This window comes from Halichoerus grypus, chromosome 3 (genome assembly GCF_964656455.1).
Source record: "Halichoerus grypus chromosome 3, mHalGry1.hap1.1, whole genome shotgun sequence".
Classification (NCBI taxonomy): domain Eukaryota; kingdom Metazoa; phylum Chordata; class Mammalia; order Carnivora; family Phocidae; genus Halichoerus; species Halichoerus grypus.
In genome coordinates, this window is record NC_135714.1 from 178056107 (window position 1) to 178062394 (window position 6288).

A 6288-nucleotide genomic window follows, 5' to 3' on the forward strand; every position below is an offset into this window, starting at 1 on the left:
GACTGCTCCATCTCTGCATCTTTACGTATCCGCTTCGGAGTCATCTCTGCACCTGTGTGTATCCAAGAAGTAATGTGAAGTCAATCCCAGACGTGATCTCATGTCAACTGGTAATACTTGCGTGTACTTCTGATAGCAGTTCTCAAAGTGTGATCTGGAGGCCCCTGAAGGTTTTCCTCTCGGGAGGTCTGCCAGCTGAAAACTATATAATAGTACGAATATGCTGTTTGTCTTTCATTCTCACCCTCTCATGGATGTTTGCAGGCACAGACAGATCTGAGAATCCAGCTGTCTTGAACTAAACCGATATGACAGAGAGTTGCACATTTTTACAAATCTCTTCACAAAAATGTAAGACAATGCCACTCTGTTTTTTTTTTTTTTTTTTTTGGTCTTGGACTATATACTTATTTTTCATAAAAATAAGTTTGAAAACATATTTATTTCAATATGTGTATTTATGTTGTTGCTGTTTTAAGAGAATCAAATGGATATTTTATTTTATTTTTTATTTTTTTAAAGATTATATTTATTTATTTTGAGAGAGCACATGAGAGAAAGAGAGCATGAGGGGTGCCTGGGTGGCTCAGTTGTTAAGCGTCTGCCTTCAGCTCAGGTCATGATCCCAGGGTCCTGGGATTGAGCCCTGCATGGCCCCGCATCAGGCTCCCTGCTCCGCGGGAAGCCTGCTTCTCCCTCTGCCACTCCCCCTGCTTGTGTTCCCTCTCTCACTGCCTCTCTCTCTGTCAAATAAGTAAATAAAATCTTTTATTTTTTTATTTTTTTAATATTTTATTTATTTATTTGAGAGAGAGAGAGAAGGAGAGACAGTGAGAGAGTATAAGCAGGGAGGAGAGGGAATAGTGGGCTCCCCACAGAACAAGGAGCCCGATGTGGGGCTCGATTCCAGAACCCTGGGATCATGACCTGAGCCGAAGGCAGATGCTTAACAACTGAACCACCCAGGTGCCCCATAAATAAAATATTTTTAAAAAGAAAGAAAGAAAAAGAAAGAAAGAAAGAAAGAAAGAAAGAAAGAAAGAAAGAAAGAAAGAAAGAAAGAAAGAGAAGAGAAAGAAAGAAAGCAAGCACGAGCAGAGAGAAGGGGCAGAGGAGAGGAAGAAGCTGTCTCCCCGCTGAGGGCTTGGTGCGGGGCTCGATCCCAGGACCCAGGGATCATGACCTGAGCCGAAGGCAGATGCTTAACTGACTGAGCCACTCAGGTGCCCCTAATTTCTACTATAGGAAAAAAAAAATATGTATTTCACATAAAGAAAAGCTCTTGGGGGTCCTCAATACTTTTTTAGTGTTTTAACTGAGATTTAATTCACATACCAAAGAATTCACCTTTTTAAAGTATATAATTCAGTAGGTTTTAGTATTTTTACAAGGTTGGGCAACCATCACCACTAGCTAATTCCAGAACATTCATATCACCCTAAAAAAGAAACTCCATATCCGTTACCAGTCAGTCTCAATTCTTCCCCCTCCTCATCCTCTTTCTGACTCTGACTTGTTTGTTCTGAACATTTGATATACATGGAATCTTCTGTGTCCGGCTTATTTCACTTAGCATACTGTCTTTAGGACTCATCCACATGGTAGCAGGTGCCAGAAGCTCATTACTTTTTGTACCTAATATTCCACTGTACGTATATACCACATTTTGTGTATTCGTTCATCAGTTGATGGACTTTGGGGTTGTTTCCACTTTTGGTTAGTATGAATAATGCTACTAAGAACATTTGTGTCCAAGTTTTTGTATGAATACATGTTTTTAGTTCTCTGGGCTCTATACCTAGGGCCAGAATTGCTGAGTCTAACTCTGTGTTACGCTATGCTTAACTTTTTGAGAAACTGCCAAACTGTTTCCCACAGTAGCGGCACCATTTTACATTTCAACCACCTATGTATAGGCGTTCCAGTTCTCCACAGCTTTTCCAAAATTCGTTATTTCCAGCGTTCTTGATGCTAGACATCCTTGGGAGTATGACTCAGTAATTTTTAGAAGTGTAAGGAGTTTTGAGACTAGAAGTTTTGAGAGTTGCTTTTCTGACATAGAGCTTATAAAAATAAACATAATAATGTTGTCAATCTAAAAATTAACAATAATTCCACACAATTGTGCAACCCCAGGGTAATCAAGTTGGCCTGGACAGACCCAATTTACACCTTTGTAGCCTTTAACTTTCAACATGCCCTGTTTAGATGACAGATTATATGAACACCCTAATAATGAGTCTATGTTCAAATTTCTCCCAGTTGCCTTCAGTATGTCTTTTTCCAACATATTGAGAACAAGATCCGACACTGCATTTGGTTGAGATGTCTTTAAAAACTTTTAATCTCTATCAGTTCTCCCTCTACTCCATTTCTTTCATGCTCGTCATCGATTGAAGAAACCGGGTAATTTGTGGAACTTCCCACATCCTGATTCGACTGATTAAACCATTGTAGTCTCTTTTCATCTGTTTCTTTGTCCTCCATGTTTCTTGCCATTTGGTAGTTAGATCTGGAAGTTTGATTAGATGAAGATTCAATGTTTGTGCAAGAATATTTCGTAGACGCTGTGTACTTCCTATTGCAACAGGAGGCATGTGGTATCTGTCTGTCTCACTCAGTGATGTTAAGATAAATCAGTGGGTTCAGGGTTTTTAGTTTGATTCAGCCAATATAGGTTTCCCACCAACATATTTTAATTTTAATTTTTAAGTAATCTCTATGCCCAAGATGGGGCTTGAACTTACCACCCTGAGATCAAGAGTCCCATGCTCTACCCACTCATTGAGCCAGCCAGGTGCCCCCCACCTCATACTTTTATTTTTTTAAAAGATTTTATTTATTTATTTGTCAGTGAGAGAGAGAGAGAGAGAGAGCACACAAGCAGGGGGCGCGGCAGGCAGAGGGAGAAGCAGGCTCACCATCGAGCCAAAGGCAGACACACTCAACTCCCTGAGCCAGCCAGGTGCCCCCGACCTCATACTTTTAATAGCTATTGTTGCTTGTCCCAGTGTTTCTTTATGAGTTGTGAGGAGTCACTCTCTAAGTCCAACTGTTCTGTTGCATTTATTTTCCTTACAAACTATTTGGGTATCCTGAAATGATAGCAGAATAAATGCTTAATTTTTTCCCCTTATTTACCAGTTTTCCAAACAAATAGTTCCTTAGGCAATACAAGAGTAAACAATGAGGGATTTTAAAAAATATTACTATGCATTCATGGATTTGTATACATTTGATATGTTTCAATCAATTAGTCATTATTCTTTCTTCAGCCCAAACTGTTCCATCTTTAGCCAAAGGGTGCCCCTTTATCTTTGCTCTTGGGCTCTTTTGACATAACCCCAGTAGTATTTGATAGCCACCTTATTCTGGGGCATAACAAAATGCCACAGGCTCATCTTTACACAATCCCTGCCCCAGTTCTGAAATCAGTCATCTCCTAGAGGGGTCTTTGTTCCTCTTAGTGGGCAATGGCATTTAGATGATCAGTTTGGACACTAGGGGTGCTCATAGGCAATGGATTGCCATTGCTTCTTGGCCTTTTCAGTGGACACAGCTAACATATATGTATTTTGTAGAAAGAGAAAAATTATGACTCATACTACCTTTGCTGATTCAAATTTTCCATTATACAACTTATCCCTAACATCATTGACTTGATACTTGTATCCCTTCATCTCTCACTGAAGACCTTGGTATCTAACGATATCAATTCCATTACTTATTTACTATTTTACTTAAACATATAGATGTAAAACACAAATACATGCAATAGCAGCTAAACAACAATACCAGTATTATTACTAACAAATACTATTAGTAAGTGTAGTTTGATTTCTTTGCCATTCTTTTTTATCCTGAGGATGTGTCACCCTAAGGATATATAGTCAAAATAATGAGTTTTAAAGTCAGTTACTTATTTTTCCAGGTAGTTATGTCAGTAACTCCTGATACACTCTGATTAGTGGCTTTTTTTTTCTTTTGGAAAATGCTTTATTTTCTTTTAAAAAAATAATCATGTAAGCCATTTACGTGATTCCAAAGTCAAACTATAAAACACAGTATATGAAAATAAGCCTGGTTTCCACTCCCATTCCCTTCACTCTGTTTTTTCCTTATATGTAACCATTTTTATTAGTTTGTGATTTACACTTGCTTTGCCTCTTCTTGAAAATGTAAGCAAAAGCACACATCTTTGTTAGAAGAAAGGCAATGTATATGTGGTTCCAGCCTTGCTTTTTTCACTCGATGTATCCTGGAGTTCTGTGGCCTTCCACAGAGACGGGCTTCATTCTTTGGTAAAGCTATACAGAACAGCTTTGTGTGGGTGTACCCTGGTTTAGTCAGCCAGTCTTCTGTGGATAGACTTGTGGGTTCAACAAACATTTATTGCGTTGCTAAATCGTGCCAGGCACTGGGGATAAAGACATGGTCTCTGGCCTCAGGAAACTCAGAGTGAAGAGGGGGAGACCACTGCAATACAAGCGCTTTGCTCACAAGAGAGTGAGATCTTGGATCCACTTAGCACAAAGGGTGCGTGGAACAGGGCAGACAGGCTCACACACAGGAGGGACACAATGACACTCTGTTGATTGGCATCTTGCTCCCACACGGACCTTAATATGGGAGAATCCCCATGGGAGGAACTCAGTTTTGTTTTGTTTTTTTAATCAATGTTTGAAACTACTTAGAAAATCATGAGTGCCACCAATTGGTCAGAGAAGGCAAGGCCAAATCAAAGAGGCAGAGAGGAAGGGTCCTAACCACAAAACCCCCTCAAAAGAGGAAACGTAAATTAATACATAAGCTGTGGTTTAACAATTAACGCCGGTATTGAATTTAACACTCACCAGAGATGGTTCTAAGCTGTTGACACATACTTAACTCCTTTATTTTAAAATAACAATCCTAAGAAGTAGGGACTATCATGCCTCACATTTTACCGTTAAAGAAATTACGGCACAGAGAGGTTACTGAACTCTTCAAGGGCACACAGCGAGCGAACGAGGAAGGGAGCAAAGAAGCGCAGACGACAGGATACTCGCAAGCAGTGCCCTCTCTCCCGGGTGGGAAAAAAGCACTGTGTCTTCCCGGACCATAATCACCCGCTGCGGAGGAGAAACTACCGTTGACACCTCCCTCCCTACACACACACCCCAAGATCGGAAAAACCCTGCAGGGCTCTCTCTGGACTCTTGGGGGGCGCAGGAATCCCGAGGCCCGTAGGCGACCTGCGGGGTGCACGGCGGAGGCCCAGCCGGCCCGCCCCGCAGCGCGGATTTGAGCAGCGGCCGCGAGCTGAGGGGTTGCCCGCCGAGGGGCCCCCTCCGAGCAGCAGCCGAGCCGGCTCTCCGACCCCTCCAGGTGTGCGCCGCCCATTTCTCCGCGCTCCCGCTCACGCCTGGGCAGCAACGAAGGCCGCTTCCCCGGGCTCCTACGACACGGGGGAAGCTACATGCAGCCATGCAGCCACGGACGAACTCCCAGGCATCGTTACCCTCCCATGGGGTACCCCATGTCAACTGGACACAATTCTACACTCAGGGAACCCGCAGCGAGGGACAAGCAGTGCCGACGTAGCATGACACGGGCAAGGACAAGGGGTCGCACTGGGCAGTGGCTCTCCGCCCCGCTCCGCCTCGTCTCGTCTGTCGAAACCGAGCCAAAGACAGGTGGTTGTGGGCCGCCCAGCTTGAACCTGCAGATCGCCTCCGCCCGCTGGCTCGGGAGCTTGCTCCCGGCGCCGCCTGCCGCCCAGACCCAGTACTGCGGGGGTCTGCCACGGACCACAGCGCGCTCACACCCGCGGGCCCGCCTGCAGTGCGACTGTGCCGCCGCGACCGCCCCGCGCCTGGGTGGGGGTCAGATCCCACAAGCCAAGTCCTCGCCCGACACTGGCACCTCACCTGCAGCAGCCTGCGGATATGCGCTTTAAGAAGCCGGCTCCTAGATAAAAAGCTACAACCTGCATCAAACCAGACTCTGAAACTGGAAAGCTAGATGCCCCCAAACAAACTGGCAAAACCTCTCCCTGCTCCTACAACCTGCAGACGCAACACAGCCTAGGAATAACCAAAGCCCTAACTCTTTTGAAATACTGAAGAATAAAAGGATCCTCCAAGTTCACGTCAGACGGGTAATGTGCCCAGGTCGTAACAAGGTTTGAGGGAGGCACATATCACACAACGGCGTGAACACCCAATCATCACGCTTATGAACTACAAAAGGATCGTAAGGTCGGGGCTGTTAAGGAGTCCCGAGTATGTCCCACTGACTTTTAAGAAA

General features: G+C 44.0%; 1 non-coding gene across 1 annotated transcript; it reads right to left on the reverse strand.

Moving 5' to 3' along the window:
• Nucleotides 1–6129: 6129 nt before the first annotated feature.
• Nucleotides 6130–6233, reverse strand: LOC118538048 (small nucleolar RNA U13). Its single transcript, XR_004918416.1, has one exon. It is a non-coding gene; the product is annotated as a small nucleolar RNA U13 (small nucleolar RNA).
• Between the last annotated feature and the right edge of the window lie 55 nt (nt 6234–6288).